Source organism: Lingula anatina, chromosome 7 (genome assembly GCF_051362555.1).
Source record: "Lingula anatina isolate TDL-2025a chromosome 7, LinAna3.0, whole genome shotgun sequence".
Lineage (NCBI taxonomy): Eukaryota > Metazoa > Brachiopoda > Lingulata > Lingulida > Lingulidae > Lingula > Lingula anatina.
Genome location: NC_141773.1, coordinates 18,971,246 through 18,989,345, shown reverse-complemented (window position 1 = coordinate 18,989,345; position 18,100 = coordinate 18,971,246). Strand labels below are relative to the sequence as shown.

The window sequence follows — 18,100 nt, the reverse complement described above, 5'->3', positions numbered from 1 at the left end:
AAAATAATAATGCAATATATATAATGCTGATGAAGCCACTAGTGATGGATTTATTTTATTTTATTCTTGAGCTCAAGAGAAACTTAGAAAACGATGTGGCATGGGCGGTGAGTTGACAGGACAAGCGATCCTCAGAGCCATAGAAAAATTACACCGAACAACTGAATTATTGCCAATATGGCTAATAAAAAGGGGTCGGTACGTGAAAGTTTTATGTGTATGTAGTTTCTGTTTTTGGTTACTGTAAGTCACCATATGCATTTACAACTTTACAAACTTTTTGAATAGTGTAATTGCATCATTTGTAAATGAAACGTTTGTTATGAAATTGACTTTACTGATGGAAAAAATGACTTCTTATTTTGTTCGATGTGCAGATTTTTGCATATCTTTGGTTCGATTTATTTTCGTTATTTTCCTGCTGTTAATTCATTCAAACGCTTTTTCAGTAATAAATTCTGTAGTGATTACAGTCTTTGTTTATACACATGCGTATGTATGTACCAGTACATGTTGATTCTTCGTGCCTTGCATTGCTTTTTTGTTGAGTCAAATATACCCTGTACATCTCGCGGAAAAATGTGTGTTTCTCTAGTAATTAATTGGGATGTATCATGATTTATCTCAGACAAAAGGAAAGTGCTCCCCTTGCCATATAGAGGGTGGGATAACTTAGCATTCCAAACCACGAAACGACCATTTCCGGTGATATATTGTGGTTCCTTGGATTCGGTTGTGATTATAATTCTGCCGCCTCGAGGGTTTTCTCGGGATGTCTGGAAATATGTCAAAATGAGATGATTTCGAATGACTCCCTTACCTGTATCTATCATTTATGTCTTATATCTTATAACGTATGTAACGTTGGGTTTTTTCATATACAAGTACATATCATATTGTGATCATAACTTATGCATGTTTTTCGACGCAGAATCTACTTATGAATTTCAAAGTACACAGTAAGACGCCATTAAAAGTTCCAATTGTACGATTTCGTGTTCAAGAAACATTATTATTACTACACTCACATAAAACAGATATTCCCCATGGTAGATGCTATTCTTGCATGGTTCATCTCTGCCAGAGTAATCTGGTCCAGTTAAGTTGACTGGTTCTATTACTTCAATGATCCAGCCGGCGATACTGAAACGTTCTTATAAGACCAGCTTCCGTAGGAGTTTAATTCTAAAGAAGCAGCATGAACAAAAATATGTAGCACGTGATCATCCAGCAAATTATTATTGAGATAGTCTTTGGTTTATGCAGATGAGCGATTGATCTTGTTCATTCCTAATTGTATTTTACTCTAAAAATTTTGATTCATTTATATCTTACTTGATTGATCAAATAGATGCAGTTTACCTAATATCAACCTCACGTTTGCTCCCGGGCTGAAGTGATATGAATGAAACAACAGTTTTCCCCCAAGAAGGGGAACTCTCCCGTCGAGGAGATCGGTATCCTTCACCGGTGACGTATCTATCCCAAAATGGTCCTCAAAGGATTTGATGCGCTTTCTCCTTTCGGCAATGATGCTAGCATTGCTGTATGAAAATAACAAATGTAGGCCTACCCTAAATCTCTAAAGTTGCTGGAAGACACCTAGATATTTACCTTTTTTCATACATATTTCTTAAATAAATTATGTCATAGATTGAGACTATTCATAACAAGAGAATGGATAAAAAATGATATAGGCCTAAATCGCGCTTAACAATAGATTGCAAGCTATAGTAGGACCTCCTCCTTTTTAGCCGATGTCATACACTGTTAATTGACCGTTCTTTATATAGTGTGATCACACTTTCGTTCTTCCCCCTGTTGCACGCTGGAGTTAAATTGTCCTTGCGCCACTGCTAGATATTTTCTCCTATTCTGTAGTTTATATAAACCTTCTCATTTATTGTTGAATATTATCATATCATTACCCATTGTGCTCTCTTAGAAACGGGGGATTTAGCAATTTTTCTCATAACTATGACAGGGCGCCCTTTTTTCTCGTTGTTGTTTAAAAATGGACGTTAGTTTGTCGAGGTTTATTGCTTAGCTCTTATCGCGTTATATTTGTGTGCATCAAAAAGATGTGATGTCAATTTTTTACTTGACTATTATTGTCCGGTGTCGCACGTATGCCTTCTTACTACAGTGATCTAAAACAGTATTTAAATATAGCAAAATCTCGTTCGTTTCTCCACAGCAGCGGGACACACAGGCGTGGTTTTACATGTAGCTTGCTTGAGAATGATAACAATCGTGTTTAACAATAGATTGCGAACTATAGCAGGACTCCCCCCCTCCTCTTTAAGCGACGTCACAATTAACAGTACTATAATGTAAAGGCGACAAGTTATTAGATTGTCAGTCTTTTCCCCTGGCGCACATTGGTCTTCAATTAACCTTTCTCTACTGCTACATATTAGCTTTTATTGGCACCCCAAACATGTACAGAACCACCTCTTCCAGCTATGAGAGTGCGTACGCTCCCTGGGGAGAGCATGTTAAATGAAAATATCCAGGAAACAATAGCTGGAGGAGGTGGTTCTGAACATGTTTGGGGTGCCATTTGCAGCAACGGCATTTGCCCATTGCTTCCTCTGGACGAAAACCTTAACGCTGCCAGATACAGAGACATTCTCCAGCAGAACCTGAAGCCGTTCACAAGAGGGATATACAGAGACAATTTAAGATTGCTGTATTTAAAATTGCAACATGACAATGCAACTCCCCACACAGCCCGCTTAATTGCAGACTATATCCGACAAAACAACATTTAGCTGATGCCACAGCCAGCAAGAAGCCCAGATGCAAACCCAAATGAGCACATGTGGGACGAACTTGGTCGTGCTATTCAGAGGAGAAACCCTCCCCTGCAAATCTAGATGAACTGCGAGATGCCCTTCAAGATGAATGGACCAGAATTCCTCTCCAAAGAGCTGTAACTCTAGTTCACAGTATGCCACGCCGTCTGGCGGCCATTATCCAAGCTCGGGGTTGGGCATACCCGCTATTGAGATTAATAATGAAACTCTGAAGATGTTTCTTGACAATTCCCCCTAATTTCACATTAATTGTCAATCACAGTATAAATTTGTTTAATTTTTCACTTGGAACTGTTATGTAAAAAAAAAGTATTCTTTTGGGGGGCAAGAGAAAAAAAACCCCTAAATAAATTAACGCTTTTTTCACATTTGCATTGGTTGTTTCTCCTTGACTTTACCAATCCTCCAGCTTCACATATTTAACAATATAAACAGTATTAATTTGGTAATATCAATAATAATGAAAGAAACAGGGCGATGAGCATCCCAAAATTTCCGGGTACCAACCATTTTGGGCAAGAGTGTATATTGAGGTTCCTTGGATTCAAATTTTATGAGTACCATGCCGCCATAAGGGTTTTCTCGAGATGTCTGAAGAAAAAGACTAAGAATTAATTCGGCTATTAAGTGCATGGAAATAAATTGCATGATTTTATATGACATAACTTTTTTAACGTTAGGAAAATGAGTAAAATATGATAATATCATGAGATTTAATTCTCTGTTATTTTCGAGGGGAACAATAAAACATAGATATTTTTAATGATTTTTTCATATATAGCTGTTTTAAGCGCATTATCATGTTGCACTTCTTAATTTGCGAAAAAGGGATTAAACATGCAAGAGAAGTTATATTAGCTAATGTGTATTTTTAGGTAAAAAATCTAAAATGGTAAAACAGGCATTTGTGTTAAGGCGTCTTAGTGAGTTATCTGAATGAATTCAAGTATCTCATTATCATATCACACTAAAAGTAAACTGATTTTCCTTCACACTTATATCAAATAGAAACTCCCCTTGGTAGATGCCAGAACCGGCAGCCACTGAGCCTTTGTAACCCGGTCCGGTTATGTTGACGTCTTTTATGGCCTCTATAACCCAATCTGCATCAGACACTATCACGTTCTCGTAGGACCAACTCCCAAAACGATTAGACTATAAATGTATATCCGTTATTTAAAGAGCAGAGAAAACGGATATATTGTCAATTTTGGATGGTAAAAGAATGTCGTTTTGACATATCAACTCGATTATGGAACAATTCCCCAAAATGTATCTCTTTCTCTACAAATAGCTACCGCGTATTTGATACTTGTTTTTTTATCTGAAGGAGAGCACCCATAAGCTTCGACGGCCCTGAAACTAACTTGCAGTTGTCCTTTTATGTCTCAACCCTTCAGTATGCGCCATTTCAGGTCAACTCTTTTTTTTTTTTTTTTTTTTTACAAGTTGTTTGAAATCCCACCAACCAGATTCCTTTTTGTACTGCCCTACAACCAATACTTATACCATTTTTAACATACAAAAAAAAGTTGAATGCTGAGCACGCCTCTCAATCACCTTGTTTACTTCGCAGTAGTGTGCTGTGGGGAGGTTAGGGCCTGGTGCTTTATTCCTTGCAAAAGAATTTTGCAAGGCTATTGCTCGTTTGACCAGATTCGGCGTAGGAAGGCAGTGTATGGTTGTGCGAGTAGGTTGCCCCGTTATATGGCTTTTGTGCCCGTTAAAACGGAAGAGGCCGTTGAACGGCAACCATTACCTCGCCGATGAAACACGCAAATTGGACGTTTTTGACGTGGAAATCATTTTTAGAGATGAGGTAGGTGTTATACGGGGTAAATGTGTGCATCATATATCATCCGGTTGCTTCCGTTAGGCCACTGGGACGTTCAATTTGCAGTTATTATGTGTTAAAGTGCGGCTGGAAAACGACGGTTTACTCATATTTCAAGGTCAAGCACGAGTGAGATTCGAAGAAGGACTGTTTAGACAATCTTGTTATGGAATGTGAAGTATGTGTATTTTAGTGCCAAGATTTAGATGAAAAGGCCGGATAGGTCAGGCGGTAGAGCAGTCGATCTGTATAGTAAGCGGGAGGTTCCGGGTTCGTTTTAGCCCCATGGGTTGGCGCTGAATAAAATAGGTTTGTCGAGATTGAGAAGCAATCATTCAAACAATATAAGGGAATATCATAGGTAGCACTAGCTATCATATATTTGAAATATTGTGGATATTTCATCTTGTATTTGTCTTCATTTCAATTACAATCTTCGGTTTGAAGATTTTGTTAACGAAATTCAAATGTGCAATCAATATCAAGGTAGCAAAATGTAGATACCCTTTTTAACTCACATAAAATAACTTCAAACGGCTCTTCATTTTAAGCCGGATGCATCCACATTGCGTTTATTTTAAACAGGGAACCAATTCATTGCCATAGGCTTTAATAAGCACAATTTTGCGCTTCGCAAATAGGAGATGGAATACGTGTTCATATGTAATCAGGGTTGGATGAAATTGACACTTATCAGGTTGATGTTTCTCATTTGCTATACTTCCGTATCATGATGAGTCACGTTTCCTCTAATTGCATGACACACACACACACACACACACACACACACAAACACACGCAAAAATAATACATCCAGTTTAACGACAATAAAGGGCATCCCTGGAGAGAGGGATATACAGACTTGACATTTAATATGGATTATTTCAGTTTCGAAGGTGTGCCTAGGTAGAAATGCGTTCTTTTTTCTAAAAACTAATATCTCATATAAGATATGTGAATGGAGAAGTGTGTAGTCAGGTGTGTCGCTTCCAATTAACTGAATACCAGGTTTGTTACGCTGCTGCATTATGTATTATGAAGTAATTTAATTGGGTAGTGCTCCTTTGGGCAGGTCAAAGCTTGGCTTTGTCAAAGCACGGTTCTGTCAAAAAAGTATCTATATGTCGGCAACTACTGCATAGAATAATTTGAAATTTTGCATGCAAGTGGTCGGTTTTGCAGTGTGTAAAATGAGCTATGCAGTGCTTTGCAAGTTTGTTAATCTGTGGCAAAATGGCGCGAAAAAGACAGACATTGCCAGACAGTTAATTGCGCCAAACGAAACGGTCCGCACAGTTTTATAGAGTAATGCCCAGACTGATGTACCTACATAGAGGCCACACCCAATGTATTAAAATCTTACCACCAGAGTACAGGACCCACTGTCTTTCAGGATATGTGGTTGCAACTAAACAAAAACCACCCAGTCCGTTCAGAATGAGGGGTAAATTGCCACCAAAACACATTTTTCAAGGCCCTTAGCGAACACCAAACTGGTTTTTGCAGGTTAGAATATCAGACGACCTCCGAGGAACCCACTGTAAACAGCAAAACATCGTTGTATGTTTCTCTAATGAATTAGGGACCATGACCGTTTCTGGGTTGAACACTGAAACCTCGTGGCTTTCTTTCTTGAGGTCAGATTTCACCTGTACCGCTCAACTAGTCAAAACAGAGTTTACAGACATCCAGAAGAGGCCAACGACGAAGAGTGTGCCGCCTCTAAAGTGACTTAGGTCATTAACAGCGTCAGTATTTGAAGTGGATACCACATTGGTGCCAAAACACCAATGGCAGTCATCGACGAAAACCTGAACCAGATTAAATAGAGGAATAATCTGGGAACCACTTGACTATCATTTGATAGGGGGCACATTAAGAACAATTTTAGGTTGTAGGGTGGGATTGCCGGTTCACAAAGAGCACTTTTAATAACAGATTACTTAGAGAACCAAGGGAATGAACAGCTACCTTGGTCATCAAAACCGCCATATTTGAACCACGTAGACAATATGTGGGTAGGCCATTACTCGCCAAATGAATGGCCTACATGTCCTACAACAAAACTGGGCCAAATTGGACAGATTTCGACCGATGCCTGGAATGTTATTCCAGATTGAACTCTAAAAACATATCCCAAGGAATGCCTTGCCGCTTGAGAGCGCTGGTAGCAGCCAGAAGAGGTCAGGCGTAACAGCGACGGTTACTGTGACTAGACACTGACATGAGGGTCCTTTGTGGAGCGTGTAACTCTGTTACAGACAATAATTTGGAAAATATGGAGATCTAAAATATCTCATTTAATGGTTGCCGTATGAAGTAGAAAAGGCAATGTGTTTTTGTTTGCTTCTCTGGTGAATTCCATTAATGAACTGATGTCACAATGACATCAAAGATAAAATTAAAAGTTATTAGAACACGATTTTAATCCTTATTTTCATTTATCAGTCAGTAAAATAGGAAAAAAACTGATGAAAAATGATTTGGAAAAAATATTCCATATTAAATGTCAAGTCTGTATGTATATATATGCACGTCCACGATACTGAGTAACAACAATGAGACATGGGCAACATGGCGCCGATCTTGTGAGCACGGTTTGGACGCTTAGAATATGCATGTATTTTGCTTTATATTCATAAGTTTGGAAAATATCACATTAAACACATATAAAAATTATCAGAGAAGAGTACACTTAACTTCACAGAGTTGGGAAAGCACGCTGCGATCCTGAAACGGCGGTTAAACAGCAATGTCATGAAGTCGTTTTTCGTGAACTACACGCCAAAAGGTGTGGACGGGTATAACCAATTTAATTAGTCTCATTTAATATTCATGTGACCGGGTCATTGCGTCATCAGTGGAAATCTCCACTCTTTACTCTAAGTCCCTGGGCCATATCTGAATGGGGAAACGAAACTACACGCCAGCTGTGGTCTCGTTGTCGTGCGAGTCTGGAGGAAACGAAACCGGATTGAGTCGTAACATCTGTGATTACCCGCTCAGATGACAGGATTTTCTTACACATTGTTGTTTTATGAAAATCAGAGTGTATTTCATGTATTTAAATCCCGATTACACTTTGTACGTGTACTGAAGTTGAAAGGGGAAACGATAGTAACGCACAACAACCCGTTTTCCTTGCCCATCAAAATTTGCGCCGATGAGTAATTTTTGTTTTTCTCTAGCGTTTGTGCCGTAAATGATCCCTGACATGGCCAAAACAAGAGATTTCTTTTCCATAATGCAAAGCTTCAAAAGAGACTGGTATGTATGTGTCTCATATTTAAGCGATGTTTTAGTGTCATATTCGGCTAAGAATTTAAAGGTCAAAAATACACAGCAATGTTTGGAAATATAAAATTGTTTGTTGTACTAAGAAAAAGCACCCACACTGCAATCCAACGCACATGAATATTTTGACAGACTTTCTAAGATGATCACCCATTGCTGTTACCAAGTATCGTGGACGTGCAGATATATATAAGACTGACAATTATCTGTTTCTTTACATTAAATTATGAAATACTGTACTCGAGAAATATTACCATTACAGTTGAGAGGGAAAATCTGCCTCTAAATCTTTTAACGTACAAAAGGTGTTCACATGGCCTGTTTACAATTGCTTTCAAGATATTGAATTAACATATACCGCTACCTGTAGATATCACGAATGTAAAATAAAAAGTGACACATCAGTTACGTTTGTAACACTATTCATGGGCGTTTGCACAGTTATCAGGGTTCACATCTCCAATTAAGCAACAGTAAGTTGAATTTTGGATAAACTTGACAAGAACATAAAGCAAGTTGTGATTATCGGGCTAAGTTTACTGATCATCTAGGTAGTAATTGAATTTGAATATATACTGTAGGTATATGGACGTTGTTCATATCAACTATAGGTCTTTTGTTTACCTTGATAATTTCAAATATATATATAAAAAAAAATAATCACAAATAGGAATATATAACTTACACATTCACTGTTATGTAACATAAAAAACGCATGCCATATGCGTTGTGACTTAATATAGCAAAATAGTGAATTCTCCTGGGCATTTCAATAATATTCCCTTTTTCCAATATCTTATCCAAAACATTTCACAAAAACACGATGTGTAAATCTGTTTCCAAGTTCTTAATTTCAAAATTTTACTGTCACAAGTCTCCATAACGAGAGTGACCCAAAACTGTATTAGCTGTATCTATTCCTTCTGGTTTATCGTTTTTTTTTAAATTCCCATTATTAAACGCCGCAACCACAGAGCGCCTCCACGAGCCCAATGTTTCAACTAACAATTTTTATACTAAAATATCAATTCTTTCACGACGTAAAAATAAATAAATAAATAAATAAATAATTAAATAAATAAATAAATAAAACATTTATAGAGCACGGACATATGGGACCGAAAAATTCGTTTGTTTATGCTCTTTGAGTGCGTCTTTGGTTGTGCCATGTTAGTATTGATACTCTAGTTTAGCTATACGTAGCTATTTTTCAGTTAGCGCTACGTTGAAACTTTCCAATTCAGATACATTTATCTAGTATGGGGGAACAGTGTTGTTTCTTAAGGCCAGAGTAACTGCCAGCATGATAATGCCTTGGAGACACCTAAATACAGAGTCCAAGTAGCAAAAGTCTCCAACTGATGCTACAGACAGGCTTACAAAGATCAAGCCCACACAACCAGTCAAGGTTACACCAGAGCTCATGAACACCATCTTATAGCAGGAATTTATGCTCAGTAAGTTTGGATAAATAGCATATGCAGTTAACTTTCCGGATATTTTATATACAACCAGAACAATGCAAATCACCGCATTGAATAATGTAGCCAGTGAGGCCGGTGCCACTACGAGAAGAAGGTAGGATTGGATATTACCAAAGAAACATGTTCCTTGGCAGTAGAGCATTTTCACCGGGACAACATCCCACATGTCTGACACAATCCCAGCCGACATCATCAACAATGGAATTATATATGTAGTTCCAAAACATGCCAATAGATGTCTCTTTGGGCTTTTGCTCCAAGACAGACTGCCTGTGACGCCGTGTAATGCCGTTAAAGACATACTTGCTAGCCAAAGAAAACTTACCAGCCAAAAGAAATGGGCAGTAGCTATCAAAGCTATGCACACAGTGCCATCAGTTCTCACGGAGATCATTGCTGGAAGGGAGGAGAATAACTGAACCAAGAGAAATATGACTGTGAGGTGTATGATCATTCCATCTGCAATTTTCTTACAACCAGACTGAATAACACATAGGATAAGGTGGACCAGAAATATAGCCAATGACATGGAAGGCAAAGCCCAAATTTCAAAAATAGTCACGGGAATTAGATTTCCAGTCCTTGATTTAATTATGGTTTTATTTCTTGTTTGGGATATAGATTCGAGGAACTTTTCAATACCCTGCCTGCAAATAAATATATTGCCCTCAAAAATAACAACTTGTTTCCGTTTTATGGTGACTTTTTCTGCGGCATTTTCAATATAAAAATTAAATACATCAGATTGAACGCTTGTAAGATCTGCCATTGAAACAACAACAGCAGAGCATAAAGAAGAGTCTGCACCATTTGCTAGTCTGAATGCCTCACCTAAGTCCGACCAAGTCGCACTTTTGAACACAGATTTATCATTTGAAACACGCATGGTCATATCTATTTTGTATTTTCCGTTAAATAAATCAAGGGAAAAGTTAACCTTTGGCAAAGTGCTGGTTAAATTTTCTCGTAATGATCCCTCTGCAAATTGAATAGATTTATATGTTGCCTGTTTACCTCCTAGTCTTAATGAGAAACTTGCTAACACTTCTATTTGTGAGAATGGTTGAGAGGAGAATATTGCCTGGCAACAGTTACGTTTCCTGTGGTTTACATCAGCTATACCTAACTCACTGAAACTGTGTTCAATTGCAGAACTAATAAATCTGTGATTGGTGTGTACATGGATTGGGATGTTCTCATAGTCAGTGAATGTAAAGATAATATCAATGTCCGTGTGTACCCCAGAAAATTGCTGAAGCAAAGGTATACAGTCTCCGTGAATGACGTCGTAGTTAAACTGAGGAGGGCAGTCTTCATTACCACTGGCACACTGAAAAGAGAACGAAAAAGGTGGCTAACTGGGTCGAGATTTGCATGACGGATATTAATAAATGCAACAGCGAATTTTTATTCCATAGCTTTTTTACACATTTAAAAATGCACTAATATGTACTAGTAGGTCCATAGGCAAGGCATTTTTTTTACGGATTTCCAGCCCAACGGCAAAAAATTCTTTTAAACAAATTTTAAAACGGATTTCCAGTGTGTACTTTATGTTATGGGGCTTTAACAAAGAGAAACACGGTTGGTCGATAATCACTTTATTGCTATCAAGTAAATGAAGATTCTGTTCTATGGATCCTATGGATCCACAAGCGGAAATCATTATGTTGTCGCTTATGACAACAATTTGCGTTTACAATCGTATCACTAGTCAGCTTTGTATTATTATGCAAATCATTTACTCTGTATATATACTGTATGCAGCAGTTCTGGGCGCGGCCACGTTGTATTTGACGAGCGAAGGCTCAGGTCGTCGAGACTGAAGTTTTAGTAGGCAAAATTTGTGGATCAACACTGGACGGGAAAGCCACATTTCTCTGTACGTATTGTATTCAATTCTATTGTTAATCATTTGCACAACATTTCCGTTTCTTATAATTAATTTATTATTTCTTTTTATATTTGTAATCAATTTATGTTATATTTGTGTATTTTGTATAATTAGTTTGGTATTTATATTTCATTATTTTGTTATTTTTAGTTTCACCATATCCATGTCAGTGTGCGTGAAATAAAGTGTGAACATTTCCCGTCGTTTGTTTGTTTTGGTGTGGGATCCGCAACACATTATCATTTGGCAAAAAGAAGTCAAAGCAATAAAAACAACAGAGTGATGAAATTCTGCTCTACAGGTATTGGTATTGTTTTCTGAACTCTGGATAAGAGTAATAAAGGTACTGCAGGCTTTTTATTTCGACTGCAGTATTGTTCTCACTGACATCTTGGTGGTGAAGAATTGCATATGTAATCGTCTTAAATATGTTATAATGTAGAGCGTCCATTTCTTCGTGGAGCAAAAGCCCCTAAAAGAGACTTCTCTTGGTGTGTATTAGAGGTGTATTAGAGGCACACTGTTGTACGAAAGCGTTTTAAATCCCCGCACGTATGTACAGGGTACTGTTCAATTATTGCGTACTGAGTATATGTGGTGATATATAGTATTTTTATAACTGTTATCTAGAGTTTGCAATGCATTACATTTTCTTTATTATTCACAATCACAATCATAGTTTTATGAAAAGCATTATTTTCATATAAAATAATAAAAAATGTCTGTTATTTCATTGCCAAATTCTTGAATGCTATATAGTATACATACCGGGTCGGAGCTGAACTGGGAGTGTTCTGAAACTCTGCAATGGTATCTATTGTTTTCTTTAGCCAGTACTGGGCCAACAGATAGAGATGAAGAGAATCCCGTGGGATTGTACACGTATCCAGGATCCCCTGGCAATATATGATAGGAAATGTGCCAAACATTTAACTGACATTTAAAACCAATTCCAGTACAAGATGCTAAAGGTAAGCTGTGTGTGTGTGTGTGTTTGTGCATGAGTGTGTGTGTGTGTGTTTGTGTGTATTTGTGTGTTTGAGAGAGAGAGAGAGAGAGAGAGAGAGAGAGAGAGAACAATTTTATCTTCATTATATAAAAAAGAATAAGAAAGAACATATGAGTAAACAAAGCGCGTACGGGAATATTTGAACATGTTTAAAAAAAGAAAAAAGGAGTTCGATCTCTTATTGTTACCTAAGAATGGAACACTAAGGGTTAACTGATTGCAAAATAGAGATAATTAATCTTTTCATTTATCCCTTTTTTTAGAAAAATTGATGAATACATCAAGAACAATATATAGATGTTTGTACTCACTGTTATTCTGACAGCTGTCTGTTCCGTAAAAGTAATGACCATCCCAACAAAAAAAACAGAAGAAATTCCTAAAGAGTCTGCTTTGCAAGTTTACAATATTAGTTGGTCCTTCAAAGCACAGATCCTCCAGCACGTCATATGGTATACCCGTATTGACATCTTTCCAATATAATTCAAGGTATCTTACAGTCGGACAGTCTGCTAGCATTGCTTCACTTTCGTCAGCCGCACAGAGACGCATGGCCAAATTTCTTGTAGAAAAGTAGTTGATGAAGCAATCTGAGTCGGTCTTCAAAACCTCCCGAATGGCTTCATCTGCAGATGAAACGTTTTGGAATTTCAGTGGGCCTTGGTGATAACAACCAAAGGTGGCATTCCAGGGATCGATATCTGAGATATTGTGACACTGTGTACAGAAAATGTTCTTAAAAGAGAGTCCAGATACTTCGTCGTACACAGGGGTATAATGTAAAGCGAGGTCTGTCATATCGGGACTGTTACTTTCACACTTCATTCGAATGCCTTCATCCTGCCAACTTTTGGGGCATTTCGAGACAAACCAAAAATAAACTAGGTTGTTCTTTGAATGTGCCAGTGGAGCCTTCAGGCATTTCATTTGAGGTAGGGTAATATTTCGTTTAATAGTTTGCTCTGTGTGGTTTGAAGCACAGTCCCGCTCCGTTAGCCAACAACAATCATCAAACATGTGGCAGTTTTTGTCACAGGAACATTGTATTTGGAAGAACCTATCACCGAGAGAATTTCCAGTAAGACAATATTGAACGTTTGGTTTTGGAATTTGGATGATCTTGGTAATCTCAGCTAGATTCGTATTAGCTCTAATGGAAGCTTCTGTGCTCGATGCAGGTGTAACTTCATTATTTTCGGATTGATTCGTAGTGGCATCTGGAAAATCAGTCATGCCATCGGCCAATAAATGACGCCGAAACCTACCAGGTATCCAGGGCTCAGAAAAATCTAAACTTTGGATGGGGCGCCGTTTGATATGTCTTTTTGCCACTGCTCTTGTTTTGGTCCCCTCATGTTTAGCGTCCGATTTCGATCCTCTTCCAAGATACCCTCTCTTGTCTTTCATTAAAGGTGGGTTTACTTTTTCTGCCACTTCCAAATTTGCTGTCGATTTCCCTCTTGACATCTGTTTGATAGCTTTTGAATGACAAAGGAAAACCATTACAAGGAGGAAAGATGTAACAAGCACTTTTAATTTCCCCATTGGGAATTGCAAAATTGCAACCAACGAAAGTATGCCTTGTCAATAACAAAAAGTAAATTTTGCTGATTCGAACAGGTAGTAAATTTTGCTGATGCGAACAGGTAGCAAATTTGTGATGATTGGAAGCAGCGTAGTGCTTTAAAAAGTTATCGGTAGCTAACTTATGACTTTGAAACAGACAACAGATGATAACTGTAATTAGTTTACTCGAACTTATAATGCTTCTTTAAACGTCACTAGCCTTGGTTATTATCTTGTAGCAATGAAGACTGAAGCCTCTTTCGAAGTGCCATTTATTAGAAGTCACCTTTCATAAGTAGAATGAGAAATATTCAATGTTTAACTTATTTAATTTATTTTTATCAGTTTATTTTATTAATAATTTTTGTTTATTTATTTTAATTTCAGAATATTTGACATACATATATGACCTTATCCACACTTTTTAAATTCTTCTTGTCAAATTTGGATGTTTCGTTATGCTTAATCATAAAATGACCATTGCGCGACAGGAAGTCATTAAGTGCTAGAAAATTAACTTTCATAACATTTCGCAATTAATGGGTTTCTCTGACGCCGAGTGCAAGTCGTTGAAGTCGTGCAAGTGAAAAGCAGTTATCATTTTGGTGGGCAAATTAGTCTCGTCTGCTCGATTTTCATTGGCATCTGGTTGCATGAGAAGTAATGAGAGCTAGGAAAATTAACTTTATAACGCTGTCTTCCTCGGGGTGATCATATTGATGGGCAAATTAATCTCGTCTGCTTGATTTTCATTGGCATCTGGTTGCATAAGAAGTGATGAAAGACAGGAAAATTAACTTTTCAATTATGCCCTCCTCGGGGAATTGGTTTTTCTTCTTTGTATTAAGAAGTTAAAGTCTGAACTATCACTTAAGATGGAGTTGGTCTGTAACTGCCAATTTCTGCCGAAAAGTACCAAACTTCATCGCTTTTTCATCATAAACAACAAAGCAACGTAGAGTTTTATCGAGACAGCATGTTTGAATTGGAAGTTGTTCTGAACTCACTGGTTTTGGGGTTATTACTTCATTTTATAGGATACTGTCACCTTTCGCCCAAAACTCCTTATATTTACTGCCTTAATACTTTCTTTCGGGTAATAAATATATCTTCAGTGTTCAGTGACTAAATTTATCAACAATTACACATACATCACAAATTAATTTATATCTTACATCTTATTTATATAACGTATATAACGTTGGTTTTTTTCATATACACGTACATATCATGTTGTGATCATAACTTATGCATGTTTTTCCACGCAAAATCTACGAATGAATTTCAAAGAACAGTGACGCGCACAGAAAGACGCCATTAAAAGTTTCAATTGTACGATTTCGTGTTGAAGAAACATTATTATTACTACACTCACATAAAACAGATATTCCCCATGGCAGATGCTATTCCCTGGTTCAACTCCGCCAGAGAAACCCGGTCCAGTTAAGTTTACTGGTTCTATTACTGCAGCCGGCATCAGATACTGAAACGTTCTTATAAGACCAGCTTCCGTAGGAGTTTAACTCTAAAGAAGCAGCATGAACAAAAATATGTAGCACGTGATCATATAGCAAATTATTATTGAGATAGTCTTTGATTCATGTTGATGACCGATTGATCTTGTTCATTCCTGATTATATTTTACTCTAAAAAATTTGATTCATTTATATCTTACTTGATTGATCAAATAGATGCAGTTTACCTAATATCAACATCATGTTTGCTGCCGGGCTGAAGTGATATGAATGAAACAACAGTTTTCCCCCAAGAAGGGGAACTCTCCCGTCGAGGAGATCGGTATCCTTCACCGGTGACATATCCATCCCATAATGGTCCTCAAAGGATTTGATGCGCTTTCTCCCTTCGGCAATGATGCTAGCATTGCTGTACGAAAATAACAAATGTACCCTAAATCTCTTAAGTTGCTCGAATACACCTATATATTTTACCTTTTTTCATACATATTTCTTAAATAATTAATGTCATAGATTGAGACTATTCATAAGAAGAGAATGGATAAAAAATGGAAATTGAGACCAGATTTTGAAAGATCATATAATTTTATCTTCATTTTTACTTTATTTTAGATAAAAGATAAAAATAATTACTATTGGTTTCAACATATCTGGTACGCCAAACATACCCTGAAATAAATCATCATTACAAACGGAATAATATTTTTTTCAAAATAAGAAAAGGATTGAATGTGTCAGATTTACACGTTTAATAGACATGGGTTTTCTTAATGCTGTTTTGTCTTTACAGGCCGGTCCGCAAGCGTGAAATATAGGCCTATTGACATGGTTTGATGTTTATGTTGACCTTGGTGATGAAAAAAGGAGAACGCTTTACAAAAAGGCCCCACAAAGGTCGTATAAAAGGTATATATACTTACTCGCCTCTGCCTGCATATCTATGGTGCTCCTTGAAACGGGGAAATCCTGGTCAGTTATACTAAAATGTCCTCTATTATTTGTAAACACAAATGCCTGTGTAACTCCAGTGTTATCTGGTAAACTCCTTGCCTCGCATTTCTCCTGCGGGCCATGAAACCATCTAAACAAGCGATAAAACGACCATGGTGTGGACCTATCTAGTAACCCCCCGTGGGCTGTGGAGGTTAGACAACCGCACAGAAGGGAAAAAGCGAGTGGTATTAACAGTTCTATTCTGGTAAAAAAAAAATAAAAAAGTAGAATAAAAAATATGCAGACCTGCCATAACGACCACTCGCTAATGCGTATAATATTGACATTTTACTTAAACGACATCTCTGTTTTATATATATTCGATTGTAAGGTAAATTTCAGTACAAGACAGTGACCGCCAACTTGCCTGTATAACACGCTCTTACCTCTTTATCTCACTTACCATTCTATTTTCTGCATTGTGTATTTCTACTAGTATGTATTTTTAACAAAGTCCAATTTGTGGACCCTTTCCCAGATTGGTTATTTGGTGAACTGTATAAATACTGTTGTAAGATGGCATTGGATGGCGGTTTGCCATGTTACGAGTTTATACTCGTTTGTACAGGAAATTGAATGGCATGATTTCTTTATTTATGTATCCTCTTCAGATGATCTTGCTAGCATAATTTCAACACTTGTCGCTCAAAATGAATAAAGAAAAAATCACCAAGTAAGTCGAACCAGAAAAAGCTATTGGACATAGTTCTGATTGGAAGAATAAATGGTTATTGCTGCACAATAGCATAAAATAATGATGAAATTATATTTATTTAGATGTCGTGGTACTGAATAACCACTGTTTATTTTAAAAAGTTAACATAAAACAGGCATGATGTAGTACGTCTGTGATAATCATGACTACCCAGCGGGCAAATTATGTTGTTTTAACGTTGAAACAACGTTGAACCATAACGTTGATAATACGTTGGATTAATATTGGATTTGAAAGTTGACTCAACCTCAGATAACAACGTTATATCAATGTCAGATAACAACATTGTATCAACCCCAGTTGTTAGACAGCATTCTTGCATGAAAAGACATTAAAATGACCTGAAATGTTTTTATTTTTGGTACAAAACACAGGTACACAATTATAATGTACACCGTAAAAACATCCAAGTGCCTGCTTTGTCTGATTTTTTCAACGCATTTAGCTCCTAAACATGTTTTGCACCTAAGTATGGTACACCCTTTTAGCCTGGATGTGTTTAGCAGTAGGACATGTTTGATGGAGAAATATATATAGGGTATATATGTATGGCCTTTAAGTTAAAATTTCCAAGATTTATATATATATATATATATATATATATATATATATATGTGTGTGTGTGTGTGTGTGTGTGTGTGTGTGTGTGTTTAACAAAGTCACAGTCACCTCAACCTATCTATAACAGGGTATTGAGAACTGTCAACTTTATTAACTTCATTCCACCACATTTACAGCAAAGTATTCATCCTAGTGTTAGCTGACCTTGCAAGGAATTCAGTTTATTGGAATGTATTTATGAATAACAAGCTAAGAAAATTCACTAGTTCGCTGAAGACACAAAACAACTGTCACTTTTACTTTAAACAATTTTTTATTATTTTGATAAAGTTAGTTACAGTATTGATAAACAAATTATCACGTTTTCAACAATTAATATTTTAAAATACAATCCATGTCTGCAAGGTTGTGTGAATGACCAAAATACAACGTTGAGTCAACGTCACATTATGACGG

At 36.9% G+C, this 18,100-nt stretch overlaps 1 long non-coding RNA gene across 1 annotated transcript in view; it reads left to right on the top strand.

Annotated features, from left to right (window-relative positions):
- Positions 1 to 4,555: 4,555 nt before the first annotated feature.
- LOC147760838 (uncharacterized) overlaps positions 4,556 to 18,100 on the top strand; it is a 34,127-nt gene continuing 20,582 nt past the window's right edge. The window contains exons 1-2 of the long non-coding RNA XR_015335507.1: positions 4,556 to 4,638; positions 12,156 to 12,296. This is a non-coding gene — a long non-coding RNA (uncharacterized LOC147760838). The remainder of the gene's footprint in view (positions 4,639 to 12,155; positions 12,297 to 18,100) is intronic.